The sequence below is a fragment of the Antechinus flavipes genome, chromosome 6 (genome assembly GCF_016432865.1).
Source record: "Antechinus flavipes isolate AdamAnt ecotype Samford, QLD, Australia chromosome 6, AdamAnt_v2, whole genome shotgun sequence".
NCBI classification, from domain to species: domain Eukaryota; kingdom Metazoa; phylum Chordata; class Mammalia; order Dasyuromorphia; family Dasyuridae; genus Antechinus; species Antechinus flavipes.
The window spans coordinates 254347382-254364479 of record NC_067403.1 but is presented as its reverse complement, the minus strand read 5'-3'; positions in this window follow the sequence as shown (position 1 = coordinate 254364479).

Genomic DNA, 17098 nt, shown 5'->3' with positions numbered 1-17098 from the left:
GAATGGAGTGGAGAGACTTGAGGCCAATTAAAAGGATCCTGTGATAGTCAGGTATGAGGTGATGAGGACTCGGATAGAGCTGGGTCAATACAGAGACAGCAGAAACAAGATCTGGCTGGATATGTGGGCTGAATGGGAGTGAGGAGTTGAGGATGACAATTTTTTGAGCCTGGTCTGATGCCTAAATCCTGCACTAAATCCTGACCCACAAATGTCTGTTCCTCAGAATCACCAGTAGCTGACCTTGGAAAAGAAACAAAAGGGAAACTATGGATTCAAGGTCCAGGTTATGGCTGTACTGGCTTTCTATTGCAAGTTTCTGTTGCCTTAGGAAGATTAGAGAATTGGAAGGGTGGGAAAAGTCCCAGAAAGTCTGTAAGTCTGAGGAAAATAGCAAGTCAAGAAGTCACTAAGCATTTTTTAAAGTGTCGCTAATGTGTGTCCCCGGTACACTGCTAGGCATTGTGGTACAAAGAAACACCAACAAACCAACTTCAATCCTTGCTCTTAAGGAGTTCACAATATGAGGTAGAACAAAGGGAAATAACTAAGTTCAAACAAGATTTATAGAGGATAAATTAGGGTTAGTCTCTCTGGGAAGGCATTAAGATTATTGAGGATTGGGACAGACTTCTTCAAGAAGCTGGGATTTAAAGCTGGGAAGGAAGCCAGGATGAGGATGGTGGGAGTTCCAGGCTTGAGGGTGAAAATGTTCAGTTGGAAGATGGACTGTTCTATGTGAGGAACAGTAAAGAGGCTTGCAGTTTTTAGAACAAATAATACATGAAGGGTAGAAAAATGTAAGAGGTCGCTAAAAAAGATAGGTAAGTTATGAATTTTATATTTGATTTTGGAGGTAATAGGGAGCCACTGGAATTCATTAAATGGGGGTGTCTGACATTAGATCTGGGTTTTTGGAAAATCATTTTAATAGCTGAATGGAAGATGCATTGGAGAGAGATGAGGTAGGCTGACTCAACCAGCAGCTATAGCAGTCCAGATAAGAGGTGATGAACGCCTGCAACAGGGGGTGATAGTCAAAGGAGAAAAGGAAGAGTATTCAAAATGGGTTACAATGATAAAAGCACAGACCTTTTTGTAGAATAACACAGTGGGGATTTTTCCCCCCTAAATCCCTATCAAGAATCACCTTCAGCATGCCCTAGTCTGTGAGGGACTCGCTGCATCTGGTACCACCCTCCATGACAGGCTCAGCATCTAGAGCTAACTCCCAGGGACAGATTCCAGTCTACAAAGGTCCATGTCCTCTAATCAAGACAACTGGGGGAACCACCAAGTCAGTTGCAGTTCACTGTTGAACTTTATTGCCTTCTTCCCTAGTCAGATATTCCAACAAATCAATTAAAGTGCTTTGGACACAGTTGTCCATCCATCCAGTTATGGATAGTCTTCTGGGGACCTGGAGAGACTCCCACATTGTCTTTTGGAAAGCATTTCCCCAGAATCTTGACTAATGAATATTGACACAATCCATGTAGCCATGGTGATTTTAGTAGGTTTTTCATGTTTTTTTCATTTTTTACATTATTTTGAATAAATGGTCTCATAGCTGTCATTCAAAGAGTACAGATAAAGTCTACTTAGTCCTTAGATTAAAAAATATATATACAAATTCAAAACATTTTACAAGGTTCTCCTGGGTGACTTCCTGCCAGTTGCTTAGAAGGGCTTGACCAAACTCAAAACAACTGGAACAAAATTAAAACTAGCAATGAAAAAAAAAAATCAGGTTTCTCCACTTAAGTGTAAGCATAATCCCAGATAAGGTCCCAAGGTATGTATGTGGGGTTTTATCAACACAAATGTGAGATCAGGTGTGTCACCTACTCACAGTCAGGTGAGAAACCTGCATTTTCTAATTGGTCCCTTCCACCACATATCAACCTATATGGATCCCTGCAAATGCATAGGACAATCCAGATAAAGGTGGGCTCCAAAATTTCTATATGGGTTCCCTGAAATACTTAGAGAAATGAAAGCATTTCTCTAATACATCTTTGCAGGGTATTCAAATGGACTCATTTCATCCTAAGACAAAGTGAACTCAAAAAGAAATTGAAAAATCTTAAGGCCCAAGATGTACTTGGCTTTCAAAAAGAGATTACCTGGAAATCAATCCCTCATGTCCCAAAGTCCTCCTAAAATGTACTTTCATCAATCCTGATTAAAGATTTAAGTTATTAAGGAGTTATTCCATAGAATAAAACACAATATTAGAGGAACGAAAGGTTTAGAATTTTCAGAGAATAATGAAAACATGAAGGGTGTCTCAAATTGCACTAATCCTTAAAATTGTTTGGTATTGATTAAATGTATTTTTTAAAGAAGCTTAATTCTGTGCAATTATAATGATCAAGCTTGACTCTAGAGAATAATTGAGAAAATGCATCTCCCTGCTTTCTCTGCAAAGTGAACTGGAGGGGGGAGAAGTTTTGGAGATGGAATACTGGTAGGTCTGTGGATGCGATGACAGATATTTTGATTTTTTTTCTTTTAAAAATTTATGAGGTAGCTCCCTTAGTGGGAATAGATGTTCTGAAACAAATTTGATATATAATCTAATAACATCAATAAAAGAAGCATTTAAGGATGATTGGTTAGAATAGGAAAGTACTTGATAAGTAAGGCCCGAAGCAATAGAACATTATAGTTTGGTGTTTGTTTGATAAACTTAAGAACACAAACTGGTGTTTGTTTGATAAACTTAAGAACACAAACTGGTGTTTGTTTGATAAACTTAAGAACCCAGACTGTAAATCAGTTCAGCAGAAATTACGTTTCAACCAATAAATACTTTAGATCATATGCCACCAGCTTCAAATGAATGTTATCTAAATATAACAGTCACATCACACAAAAAAATAAGGGATAGATCATAAAAATATAAATTTAAAAGTACATGCCTTATGATTGCTAATGTATAACCTATATTAAATAGCTTGCTATGTTGGTAGAAGGAGACAGGGGAGTCGTGGGAGGGAAAAAAACTTGGAATTCAAAATTTAAAAAATGTTAAAAATTGTTTCTATAATTAGGGAAAATAAAATGTTATTTTTTAAAGTATACACATGAAAAAAAATAAATGCTACTAGAATAAGAAACAAAACTAGTGATGGTAAAAACAAAACCAAAAATTCTGGCCTTATCCCTTATAGAAGTTTGGCATTTAATATATAAGGTATCTCAAAAGTCTTAGTACAGTTTTAAGCTTTAATAACTTCAGAAGTATAAATGCTACAAACTTGCAAAAAATTTGAAAGTTTATTTTATATTGTTTTGAATAAATTTTAAAAATTTTAATAAGATGGAGTATCCAATTAAGCATTGTATATGCTAGACAGTGGAATGCCAAAGGTCTCTTGCCCTGCAGGATTATCTGTCACCTAAGAAAAAGTCAACTTTTTCTTATTGGATAATATCAAAACTGTTGTGGATGTGACAATTGTGTGACTGTAAGACTAGTATTACAGATGCAATACTTAAAATCACAGAGCAGAAGCTGATAAAGGTTTTGCAAAATCCAAAAATCTACTAGAGTGATATATAGCACAATTTTAATAAGAAATATCAATATTTTAATGTGTCATTAGCCTTTCAAGTGTTTTTGGTAAGTTCATAGTTTTTGAAGTTATTAAAGCACTAAGCCTTTTGGGCTTTTGGGATACCATATATAGGTGTATGAAACTGATCTAAGTATTTAAAATCAAGAGCTATTCTTGAATAAGTGGTGAAAAAATATGAACAATCAATTTTTTGGAAATAAATTGCAAACTATCAATATCTGTTAAAAAAATTTATTTTCACTGATAGGAAAAAAAAAGCAAATGAAAGCAACCCAGAGAGTTTATCTCCTACAAAGCCTAAAAGTGACTAGATCAGAATCTCCACATCATATTGCCCTAGTAGAGAATCTTAGGCCCACCCAGAGTCTAAAAAGCAACCTTGACCTTCTGCTCACCAGTCTTCATCCTTCATTGAATGAAAGGAGCAAAACGGTGTTCCTCCTCTCCACTGATACTCAACAGGGTATTATCCCTCCACCCCCCTCCTTGCTGCTGCTCTCCTAGAACTAAGATTCTGAATCCCCAATACCTACTGCCTATTCTTTCTTCCTGAATCACTTCAACCTCCACAAAATGATCTATTTCACACCTGCCTGGCCCATCTAATATGGCCTTTGAGACTCCCTCTCTATAAGGAACAATTGCTTTAGCACTCTCTTTCCCATACTGTATGTCACTGAAACCTGACTTCCTTCTCAGTGGTGGCTGAACCTTCCCTTATACTTCTAAACCATAGATCCTAAAGGAGGAAATAATCTTAGTTCCCCCATTGCCCTCTCCACCCTTTTCCTCTATCATTATCATTAACACTTTCTCCTCTTTGGGGTTCACATCATTTAAATGCTTTCATTCAATCCAGATACAGGTGGCTATTCGATGTTGAGTTATGTGGCCCCAGGACATTCTTCCTCCTTTCTCAAGTTCAGTGCCTGGCTCACAAATCTTTTCACTCACACAAGGAGACTTCAACTACATGCTGATGTTCTTTTAAATACCCTAACTTTCCATTCTTCAATTACTGAGCTTTTAGGCCGTATTAATGCGCTACATCTGGGGAATGGGGATAGTCGCTTTTGATCTGTGTTCTCTTCCATGACCAAGAACTTTGACATTTAGCTATGATCTCCATTACCCAATTTCCTTTTATTCCACCCTTCCCTTTACTCCTCTACTCTCAGTCCTTTTCCACTTTCTCACTTCTGCTTTGATGGCACTCTTCTCCCTTTCTAAACTCAACTGCTTAGACAATCAGTCCACCCGTACATTATCTACTCCAAACCTTGTCTTGTGCTTGGACCTTGTCAGTCCCCAATTGTGGACCACTTCCACCAGTCACCTCCTCCACCCCTATTTAGATGCTGCCAAACAGAGGAAGTCATGAAACCATCTGAACTGGGCCCACTACAAATTTATGTTATTTAATCTCAAATGGGATTTTGCTGTAGCAAGAAAATCCTTTTACTCTTTTGATTCTCTATCTTGCCAAATATTTTCTCTCCCTCCCTCCATCTGTCCATCTGTCAGTCACAAACACAGACACACTCTCATTCTCTGCTGAGGACTTCAGTCTTAGACCTTACATTTCAAGTTCCCTCTGTATCTTCCTTTCACAACCCTCCTCCTCATCTATTCTTGATATCCTCTCTTTCTATCTTCTCCTTTACTGTAGACTCTGATTAGGAGGAGGGATCCTTTTCCTCAAGGTCATCTGACCTTTGATTTCATCTCCAACAGACTGCTCCCACCATCAACTCCACTTATCTTTCAGCTTCTCATCTACTGATTCCTTCCCTGCTTCTTACAAACATGTCCAAGTGCCCACCATCCTTAAAAAGCATCCTATTAGACCCCACTATCCTTACCAGTCATCAAACTTTCTTTTTCCTTTCTCAAACCCTTTGAAAAAAGACATTACATGTACTGAATTTACGGTCCTTTCTCCCCAGTCCCTTCTAAAGCTTTTTCAACCTGACCTCATCTTTTCCTAAAACTACTACTAATGGCCTTTTAACTGCTAAACCTGATCTTCTCTTTTCAAATCCTCTCCATGCCTGAAACATCCTTAATTCCTCTCTCTTGTCTTTTTGAATTCTTGACTGCCTACAAAACTAAGCCTTACCCTTTTTACATGAAGCATTTCTAGCTACTAGTGACCTCCTTTCCCAAATTACCCTATATTCATCATGTTTATAATCTGCCCATATTTACCTAAGTACATGCTATTAGAATGTAAGTTCATTGTGGAAAGGAGCTATTTGATTTTTTTTTTTTTTTGCCTTTTGTTTTGTATCCTTAGTATTTAGCAAAATACTAAGTGCTTTGGGACTGATTCTTATTTGAACTCTATCGACATCTTTTGCATTGCCTGAAAGTAACATTTTGATGAGTTTTGTTTCTGGATTCATTTTCCCCCTTTTTAATGAGTTTCTAATATCTTTTGTTTACATCCCCATAATTTTCCCCAGTACCATTGCTTTCTCAGTCATTTTATATAAGAAATGATATTTTCTTTTTTTTTTATTTTAATATCTTTTTATTGATAGAACACATGCCACGGTAATTTTTTACAGCATTATCCCTTGCATTCACTTCTGTTCCGATTTTCCCCCTCCCTCCCTCCACCCCTTCCCCCAGATGGCAAGCAGTCCTTTACATGTTAAATAGGTTACAATATATGCTGGATACAATATATGTTTGCAGAACCGAACAGTTTTCTTGTTGCACAGGGAGAATTGAATTCAGAAGGTAGAAATAACCCGGGAAGAAAAACAGAAATGCAAGCAGTTTCTATTCATTTCCCAGTGTTCTTTCTCTGGGTGTAGCTGCTTCTGTCCATCTTTGATCAATTAAGGCTCTCTTTATCAAAGAGATCCACTTCCATCAGAATACATCCTCAAACAGTATCGTTGTTGAGGTATATAATGATCTCCTGGTCCTGCTCATTTCACTCAGCATCAGTTCATGTAAGTCTCGCCAGTCCTCTCTGTATTCATCCTGCTGGTCATTCCTTACAGAACAGTAATATTCCAAAACATTCATATACCACAATTTACTCAACCATTCTCCAATTGATGGACATAAGAAAGGATATTTTCTAAAGAAAAAACAAATAAGAAATCATCATGACATCAATATATTGAAAAAGTCTGAAAATACATTCAATATACAATATTTTGTGGACTTTCTACTTCTACAGAGGGGTGTCTTTTCATTTATCTTCTTTCAAGCTCTGCCTATTTACAATTTTGCAACATTTGCTTCTTGATTTCTTTGTGGCTGTTCTTTCCAATGACACTGTTGCAGTTATTGTTACACTGTTTTCTTGGCTTTTGGTTTACTTCACCTTTCCTCATATCATGGATCAACATTTTTTTTTTGTTTGTTTGTTTCAGTATGATATTTCCGATCACTGACATAATTTTGGCCCTGTGATTTCCTCAGTGTAGGAAAGTCCTGAAGCAATGAAGTTTGAACTGATCTTTAACTTAAAGTTTCCAACAGTTTGGTTAATTATTTTATATGAAAAGGAAAAGTTACTAATAAGTCAAATGATACTAGCATGACTTGGGACTTGAAGCCAGATGTTCCTTAGTCAAGGGCTGGCCCTTTACCCACTCCCCTATACCGCTTCTCATATTTAGTGTTACCTTCGTTTGTTTTGATGTTCTCAGTACTGTCCAGAGGAAGTGAAGTATATCAATCTTCTATAATTTTCTCAGCATTAAAACATTACATTTCTATTTCAAATGATTAATTCATGTTTCCTAGAGCTTTTAATACTTAAAAAGCTATAAAAGGTCTCTTCCTTTGGAACTGCTGGCCCTTTTTCATTTCCTTCCCTTTGGGGGGTTACTAGTGTTTCTCCATAAAATCTTACTTCAAGGCCTCAGCATCTGATAAGAGCATTTTAGAGCTACATAAGTGACCCATTTCTAATCAACCCAGGAGTACAAAAGGGACTTCTCTATTGGGCTGGAAAGTCCCCAGCAGGGGGCCTCCACCTGCCCTTCCGCTCTGGGCCTGACAAGGTGGCTTTTTCTTGGGCCCAGCGTCTGGCCATCCTGACCTCTTGGACCACTCTCCCCCACGCTGCTGCACCATTCTCCCCGCCCCTCAGGTTCACAACCTAGAGGTCACGTGGATTCCTCACTGTCCCTCCAGCTGTGGCCAAGGCCTGTAGATTTCTCACCTTTGCAATATCTCTTGAACATGCACCTTTCTTTCTTCTGACTTCCCCCACCCTGGTGTAGCTCCTCATCACCTCACAGCAGGACTACTGCAATAGTGCTGCCCTTGACAGTAATAGGGAAGCTAGTGGTGGTATATCTAGGGGAAAGATCACGAGGTTGATTTTAAGATGTCTGAAAGGTAGCCGGAAGTGTGAGACTGGAGGACAACAGAGGCCCTGGGGCAGGATTTGAGAATTGGCCATTGTGGAGCATAGAAATGGTAATGAAAACCATGGGAGCTGTTGAGTGAACTTGCATTACAGGAGAAATGAAAAGGGACCGGGGCAGAACCAGGGGACACCTCCAGTTAGAAGGTGTGATCTAGAGGAGGATACTACTAAGGAAATGGAGGAGTGGTCAGAGAGGTAGGGGGAAAAGCAGGACGGGGAGGGGGTGGCCCGAAAACCTGGAGAGAAGAGAAGCGAGTATGGAGGAGGAGAGAGTGATCCACGGTGTCAGAAGCTGCTGAGAAGTCCAGGGGGAGGAGGACTAGGAAAACTGCACAGATCTACCTCATCCTCAGGCTCTGGGTCAGGGAGGGGTGAAGGGTTAACATGTTTATAGCTGTTTATACCTAATTTTTAAACTTCAGCCCTCTTTTTTAATAATAGCTTTCTATTTTCCAAATATATGCAAAGATAGTTTTCAACATTCACCCTTCTGCACTTTTTCTGTTTTCTTTGAATCCTTTATCAGTCAAATGACCCATTTCATCTAAAGTGAGAACCAGAATGTGAACCCAAGAACTTTAACCAAGTGAGAACAAGTCGATATGTATGTGTGTGTTTATATCCTACATAGATCCTAAAGTATATGTGTAGAGATTACAATGTAGTCATGTACATGTGTTGATATTTACATGTATACATATGTATTTGTACATGCGTACTTTAGATATAAGTGCAAAAAATCTTTGGTGAGCTGGAGCCACTTGGCAAGACTAGCCGGGGAATTTCTGCCAGTTCTAGAAGAGATTTTTATGGCTTAACAGCTAAGAAGGAGAGATCACAAGTTAAACCAAAAATAAACCTGTATCGCTGGGGAAAAGTTGGACTGAAGTGAGGACAGAGAGCCACTGGCTTACCATTGGCTTATGCTTTTAAGCTTTCTAGAGCCACCACTTGTACACACTTCCTCAAGGACCAAGGAAAGGTCCAAGAAAAGGTCTGGTCTTTCTGCATTTCCTCTCTTAGTGTCAGTCTGTTACCACACTGTTTAGCAAGTTCCAGCAATGGTAATCTAAAACCTGTTAATTATTTTTAATCTTGTATATAACGTATATATTTATGACATGTTGTCTCCCCCTTAAGAACATCATCGTGGCTCTTTTTTGCTTCTTTTTGTGTCATTAGCCTTTAGCACAGAGGAAATTGAGGTCAAGGGGTTCTTGTTTTCCAAATGTTTAGGCAGGAAATTCTTGTAGAAAGTAGGATTGTCTTGAAAGAAGCCAGAGTAGCCAGCGGGTAGAAATGAGATGGGAAAGCATGCTAGGCATGAAGGGTGGCCAGACACTGGAAATAGAGAGGGCAAGTGTCACGTGTGGGGAACAGCAAAAAGGCCCAAATGTCACTGGATTCTAGCCTATGCTTGTCAAGGAGGCCTTGAAGGGCAGATTGTGCTCTTCAACAACTAAAACTGTAAGAACTTTGTGGCCTGAGATATAGGAAATTTCAGATCAAGAGGTTTTTCAGGAGGAGCACTTGCGTGTGATGAACACTTTCAAAGCTCAAAGAGCTTAGAACCCTCTCAGAGTGACTGGTACTATTAGAGAAATGAGATTTTCAGAATGATGGGAACTCTAAGAGCAATGTGGTATATTCTGGAGGATAGCTCACTAGTAAATGGTGGTTAAATGAATGAATTTTAGTAAATGACAAAGCAGGCTTTTGGAGCTGACATAGTCTCTGATCACGGTCAGAACCAAAGAGAGCAGGGGCACAATATGTTTCCTCAGCTTAGCCCTGGGTTTTCTCATTTTAAATTCACTGTTTTCATTTAGGGATGTCAACATTCCCTCCTCGGTAAAGGAATTATTTGCTTTTAAAGCTATGGGAAGGTTTTTTTTTTTTTTGGTAAAATTCATTTTATTATTATAAATATTATCATAAAAATACATGAATAAAAAATAGCTGTTTCCAGATGTGGAGCTATAACAATGCAGCCTCTGTCAATGCAGCATTTCCTTTTTTTAAAATTGTAACTTTTTATTGACAGTACATATGCCAGGGTAATTTTTTACAACATTATCCTTACACTCACTTCTGTTCCGACTTTTCCCCTCCCTCCCTCCACCCTCTCCCCTAGATGGCAAGCAGTCTTATACATGTTAAATATGTTATAGTATATCCCAGATATCATATATGTGTGCAGAACCGAACAGTTCTCTTGTTGCACAGGAAGAATTGAATTCAGAAGACAAAAATAACCTGGGAAGAAAAACAAAAATGCAAACAGTTTACACTCATTTCCCAATGTTTATGGGAAGGTTTTTATCTGAAACAGGTAAAATCTCACGTTCATTGATTCCCTCAGGGCCAAGTTTTCTTTTTCCCTTTTTTCCCCATGACTATGATGATATTTGAGAATAATTTGGCTTGGTTTCGTTCCACTCTATGACACCAGATTTATTCTTTTGAATATAATGCTGGTGGGTTAGAGCTCCCTCTTGTGTCCTAGAGAACATGAAAACCCTATGACTTTTCATCAGACACCATGTATCATTGTGGGATTTTAACCATTTCCCATTTGATTCAATAATGGTATAAAAACCAGGAGAAATCCTTGGGCTCTCAAGGACTCTCTTCTGACTCAGATTGTCCTAGAAAAGTTCTCTTGACTTTCCTCTTCCCACCTCCTCCTGCTCCTGCTCTCCTATCAGCTTTAAGTCCCCATAGGTTATAGATATATTTGTTCTCCATTTTGCTTTATCCCAATTTGATTCCCTCAGTCTCCTCCCATCTCTATGGTGTGACTGCTCCTTTCTTTTTTTTAAGAATAGAATACCCAATTGGAGTGAAGGGTAGCGGGGCTGAACACTGACCAGCCTTCCTTCACTGGTCCCTTATGAGATTTTCCTTATGATTTTTGGTGTTATGCTTCTTTTTGCCTTTGCAGTTATGTAATGACTCACGTCAAAAATCATCATGACTGCCTGCATTACAATAGCATAACTGGGCTGCAGTTTGGATTTAGCCATTTAGCTTGTAGTTAAAATAAAAAAAGACCTTCTCAGGTTTTCTTTTTTTTCCCCTCAAGGTATGATTGGAATATATATATATATATAAATACACACACACATGTATGTATATATATAATGTATATACACATATGTATGTATGTATGTATGTACGTCACCCCAAGCACTAAAAACCAGGCTCTTTAAAACCCAAAATAGGGTCACTTCAAGCTGAATGTTATAGTTGTGGCAAAGCTTGGACAGGATGTCTTACTAAAGACTCTGGGACATGTTCTTCTCAGATTGGGAGCAGAGGAATCTAACCCAGCCAAGACTAGAGCCCATGGTGTTTGATTTAGGATGGGAGTTGGAAGGATGTCTCTGACAGGGCACTCAGAAAGAAAGGTGGGACCGTGCAGGTAGAAAACATCAGAGGCAGAATTTGAACCCAGGACTTTTGACTCTAGAATCAGTACTCTTTTCTCTGAACCAGGCTTTTAACAGTCCCATCCTGCTATGTATCAAACATTGTGTTATACCATGGGAGAAATATCAACATGAAAGATCTTGCCCTCAAGGAGCTCACGTTTTCCTGGGGCAGACAACACGTGCACATTTAACTGTGTTCAGATCTTTACTGGAGAAATACCAGGTCATCATATAGGGCAGTTTTAGCATCTGAGGGATCCTAGAGTATTCCTGAAGTAGGAGAGCCAAGCAGGCACTAGGGTAGATTAGGATCGCTAGAACTAAAAAGCAATAGCAAGGACATTCGCTTGGCTTCTAATCCTCAGGACCACCTAAAGGGATCATTTTTATTTTCATTTTTTGGCTCTCTACTCCAATTTACCTGTCTCAAATTCCCCCACACAGTTCATGTATAGGTTTCCACAAATATTGGTAACAAGGTGCCCTGTTTTATGCAGGTACCCAGAGCAATACATCCCTGAGAGCAGCCCACAGAAAATAGAGACCATAAAATTGATGCTGAAACATTCAAAGTCCTCAAAAAATCCATAAACTTCCCTGAATTTAGGGTGGTCAGTGGGTTAACTGCTTGGCATTCTGTCGAGTCCTTTCTTCTCAAGGGGAAAAAATCCCTCTGGAGAATTATAATAACATTGGGTGATTTGGGCACCCTCCAGGAGGAAAACACACTTGGGGCTGCTGAACAGGCTCCCCTTTCCACTAGGCATGTGCTGGCCAAAGTAGTGACAGAGTAGGGCGTAAAGCATCAATCTTCTGCTACCTTAGCCCACGTGGTTATCCTCCTCTGGCTTCAAGGCTCCATGGGTAATCCTATTCTTTCTCTAAGTACATACATTGACAGGAATTTCCCCTCTCTTCTAGAAGCGAAGTCCTTACATAGTCTCTCCCTCTTTGGTCCATCCCTTTCTTTTGCTCCCCCATGTGTGGTATCATTCATTCCTTCTTTATTCAGGGACATAAATCAAACACACTTTAATTAATCTGCACTAATAGATGCAAAGTAAAAGCAGAAGCTTAGAAGTAAAACTTAGAAGTGCTCAGAGAAGAGTCGAACAGGGGAAGAGGATGGTCACCAGTGTTTAAAGCTCCTTTATGAATTCCTTCTTGTGCTTCCTTTGGGTTTCTGGGAACTGTAGCCTCTTTTCCTGATACTGGTGGACCTGGAGGTCAAAGGTGGGCTTGGATATCTCCAAAGCCTTACTGGGGAAGAAGGGGACATCATAGATCATAATCTTAAGTATGGGCTTATTCACAACACAATCTCCACATCATGGTGCTGCCCTTTTCAGCCAAGAAGGCTAGATTCTCAGATTCTCAGATCACAATGCCTAGGAAATCAAACTCCCCTTTCATGACACAGGAATTTGAGGTTTAAGGACATCATTTATGAATACCCTCCTTGAGCTGAGTGGGAAACACATGACTGCTTTTGCCATGTGCTGCAGGAACTCATTACATCAACGGCTGCCAGCTCTTTGGTTGGAAGGATCCATTACTCTCAAATCTGACCAAGATCAGAAAGCTATAGGCAAGCGCATCTGCCCCAAAGCCACCATTAATGGTTTCTAGAAAGAAGTGGAAGAGTCTGTATAAAAGTCTCAGGCTTTGTTTCCCTCAGAGCTCCGTTCTACTCTGCTGCACTTGGAGCTCTCCCCTGAAGAGGGGAAGAAAAAATAAGGCTGAGAGGGGCTTTTTTTTCTGCAAGGGGGACAGCTTCTCAAACAAGTGGGGTGGAGGGAGGGTAGCTTTAGTCATGTCTGAAATCTAAGTTGTTAATTTTCCCTTTAACAAGATGCTAATGGACATCTCCACACTGTTTGAAAGGAGGAGTATGCTCATGTGCCCATCTAATAGAAGAGGTATGCTTGTGAAAATGATTAAGAGAAACCTTCCTGGTGGATCTACTTTTACAAAAATAAAAATATAAATGACCAAAACTTTTTAAAAGCTCTTTAATTTTCAAAACATAGGCATGGATCATTTTTCCACATTGACTCTCGCATAGCCTTGTGTTTCAGATTTTCCCCTCCTTTCCTCCACCTCTCTCCTAGATGGCAAATAATCCATTATTTTATGCATGTTAAAATATATGTTAAATCCAATATGTGTAAACATATTTATATAATTCTCTTGCTGCACAAGAAAAATTAGGTCAAAAAGGAAAGTAAATGAGTAAGAAAACAAAATGCAAACAACAAAAAGAGTGAAAATGCTACGTTGTGTTCCACTCTCAGTTCCCACAGTCCTCTCTCTGGATGTAGATGGCTCTCTTCATCATAAGATCATTGGAACTGGCATCAATCATCTGATTATTGGAAAGAGTCAAGATCATCAGAATTGATCATCTTATAATATTGATGTTGTTGTGTACAATGATCTCCTGGTTCTATCATTTCACTTAGCATCAGTTCATGTAAGTCTCTCCAGGCCTCTCTACAAATCATCCTGCTGCTCATTTCTTACAGAACAATAATATTCCATCACATTCATATATCATAACTTATTCAGTCATTCTCTAATTGATGGGCATCCAACTCAGTTTCCAGTTTCTGGCCGCTATGAAAAGGGCTGCCACAAACATTTTTGCACATGTGGATCCCTTTCCCTCCTTTAAGATCTCTTTGGGATATAATCCCAGTAGAGACACTGCTGGATCAAAGGGTATGCACAGTTTGATCATTTTTTGAATATAGTTCCAAATTGCTCTCCAGAATGATTGGATCCATTCACAGTTCCACCAACAATGTATTAGCGTCCCTAGTTTTACCACATCCCCTCCAACATTCGTCATTATGATCAAAACTCTTATAAAAAATTTCTCCAAATCACTAAAATTAGATAAATGCAAATGAAAACAATTCTGAAATCAAACTGACAAAAATTATAAAAGAGAAATGGCCCACGGTTTAAAGTTGGGGGAAGAGAAGCGCACTAACACACTCCTGACAAGAGCTGTGAATTTGGTCCAGCTATTCTGAAAAACAGTTTAGGCTTAAGTGAGAAAGTCAATGAACAGTTTATATTCAACATCATCACTAATGAGCATATAGGTCAAAGATAGAAAAGTCCTATCTCTATCAAAATATTCATAGAGGCAATTTCTGGTGGTAAAGCACAGGAAATAAAGTTCATGTCTATTGATTGGGAACTGGCTGAACTGTGATTTATCTATTTAATAGAACATTATTGTGTTATTAAGTAATAAAAGCTGGGAAGAACCCCTGGAATCTGTCACAACCTGGCATCATGATACTGTTTTAAGTGCACTTTTAGGAGAATTTTCTCTGTAACCCTCTTTCCCCTCCTATAAAATGTGCTTGTTTTAGTAAAAAAAAAAAAAAAAAAATTGATGACCATTCCTTCCTCTTGTTCTCTTCCTATATGTCTGTTCACTTCTAAGTTACTTTTCATTAATGGTTTTACTTTTACTGTGTATCTACCAATGCATTTTAATTAATGTTTGCATTATGACCTTGAATGCAGAGGAGTGAATAAATCATGTATTGGGAAGAAAAAGAAAGGGTTGAGCCACAATAGGTAGATCAGAATCTTGACAGACATGAATTCCTAGACAAGAGTCTCAGGCAGATAAGAGGCAGACCTGCCCGCATCCAGAGTCACACAGGAAGTTGGTGAGGGACCAAAGAGTCTCAGAGTGGGAAGAGACTTCAGGGGCTTCCCTTGTTCTCCAGTCCTCCTGATGGCAGGGACTGCTTGGAAGGATCTTGGGTCAGGGGCTTCCTTCCTCCTCCAATCCTCCTGATGGCAGGGACTGCTTGGAAGGATCTGGGTCAGGGGCTTCCTTCCTCCTCCAATCCTCCTGATGGCAGGGACCTCTTGGAAGGATCTTGGGTCAGGGGCTTCCTTCCTCCTCCAGTCCTCCTGATGGCAGGGACCGCTTGGAAGGATCTGGGTCAGGGGCTTCCCTCCTCCAGTCCTGATGGCAGGGACCTCTTGGAGGGATCTTGGGTCAGGGGCTTCCCTCCTCCTCCAGTCTTTCTGACACCTGGGGCTGTTGCTGCTTAGAGGGCACTGGGATCAGCTCAGTATCACTGGATGCCCGCCTCTCCAGACCCATCTGCAGAGCTGGAGGAAGCAGAGATTGGAGGGTCTCGGGCGCTCTTGACCCCAAGTCCTGGTCACTGCACCCCCAGAATACTTTTCTCTGCAGAGGTTACCTACTCTCTACACCTTTGGAGGGGATCCCTAGGCCTCCTTGGAGGGTTCCTGGGGATCTAGAGATACCCCAGACTTCCCAAGCGAGTCCTTAGGTCTCTAAAACCCCTCTGCAGGGCTCCTAGGCTGCTCTGCAGCCCCCAATCTCTGCGAGGACCTCTAGGCCTTGAGCGGTCTCTGGGTATCCAGAAGGGTCCGGAGCCTTCAGAGGCGGTTCGTGGGGAACTGGAGGCCCCAGACTCTGGCCTCCTGATCTGCACCCCGGGGTCTCTGAGGGGGGGTTCCAGGGCCTTTGGGGGCCTCAAAAAGAGGTCCCGCATCTCTGGAATGTCTCCCCCCTCCCCCCATTTGACACAGGAGAGAACAGGCCCCGCCTGGGGGGCTGAGCCAGAGACCCCCCCCCCCCCCCCCCCGACCGTGCAGGACTGCAGGGGCTCCGGCTCGGCCCCGGAAAACTGACAGCCGAAAGGTGAAAGGCTCGTTCTTCTAATAACTACGCGCAGGCGCCACGGCTCTAGCTCCGACCCGACTACTGCGCAGGCTCCGAAAATGTCCTCGCCCCCTGCTCCCTTCTCTGCAGGCGCCCGAGAGGCTGCTTCGGAACTCGCCGGGCCGTTGCCCCGCAGCGCCACCGTGTGGCCCAGGTGGGCCGCCCCGCGCTGCCGCCTTCTGCTGACTCTTGGCTGTCCCACGCAGGGGCGCCCTTCCCGGGCGGGCTCTCCCTCTGGCCAGTAGGGGGAGCTGGAGAGAGGGTGTATGTGGGGGAGCCGTTCTCTGCCTCCCGGACCGGGGCCGGGCATGTGGGCGTCATGGGAAAGAGCCGGGGCGCGTCCGCTCGCGCTGCCAAGTGGCCATCGCCCTCCTGGTGACCCCGGGCCGCTTCCGAGCCTGCGGGCTCTTGGGCTCAGCTTTCACTGACAGAATCCCCGCAATGAAGCGCCAAGGGCCTCTGTACCCTCCCCCCCCCCCCCCCCCCCCCCCGGGTCAAACACAGCAAGACCAGCCTGGCCCATGAGGCCGCTCTCCCGGGGTGGGAGGGGCCTTTCTTGCTTTTCATCCCCAGGCCCAGCGCGCCCAGTGTCTGCCCAGAACGAGGACCAGGCCCAGTGGGGACTCCTAACTCTGCTCCCCACAATGGCGCCCGATACCCAGGCAGGGCCCGACCAGGCCAGGGAGACCCCCCCCCCCCCATGCTCTTCTCCCTTCTTCCCCCTCCCATTCACACAATCCACATCTAGAGCTGTTGTTGTCTCCAGGCAGCTCCTTCCTCAGCTCCAGCTCAGCGGTCTCAGCTTTCCCAGCCGAGGTTTAGAGGCCCAGGCCAGGGCTCTTTAGGCTTTGCTTCCATCTTCCTCGGCCCCACCGCACTGGCTGGTCCCTTTGTGCCCCTTCCTTCCACTGCCCTTCCTCTTCCCCTGCGGTCAGGGAGCTGGAATGCTCGGACC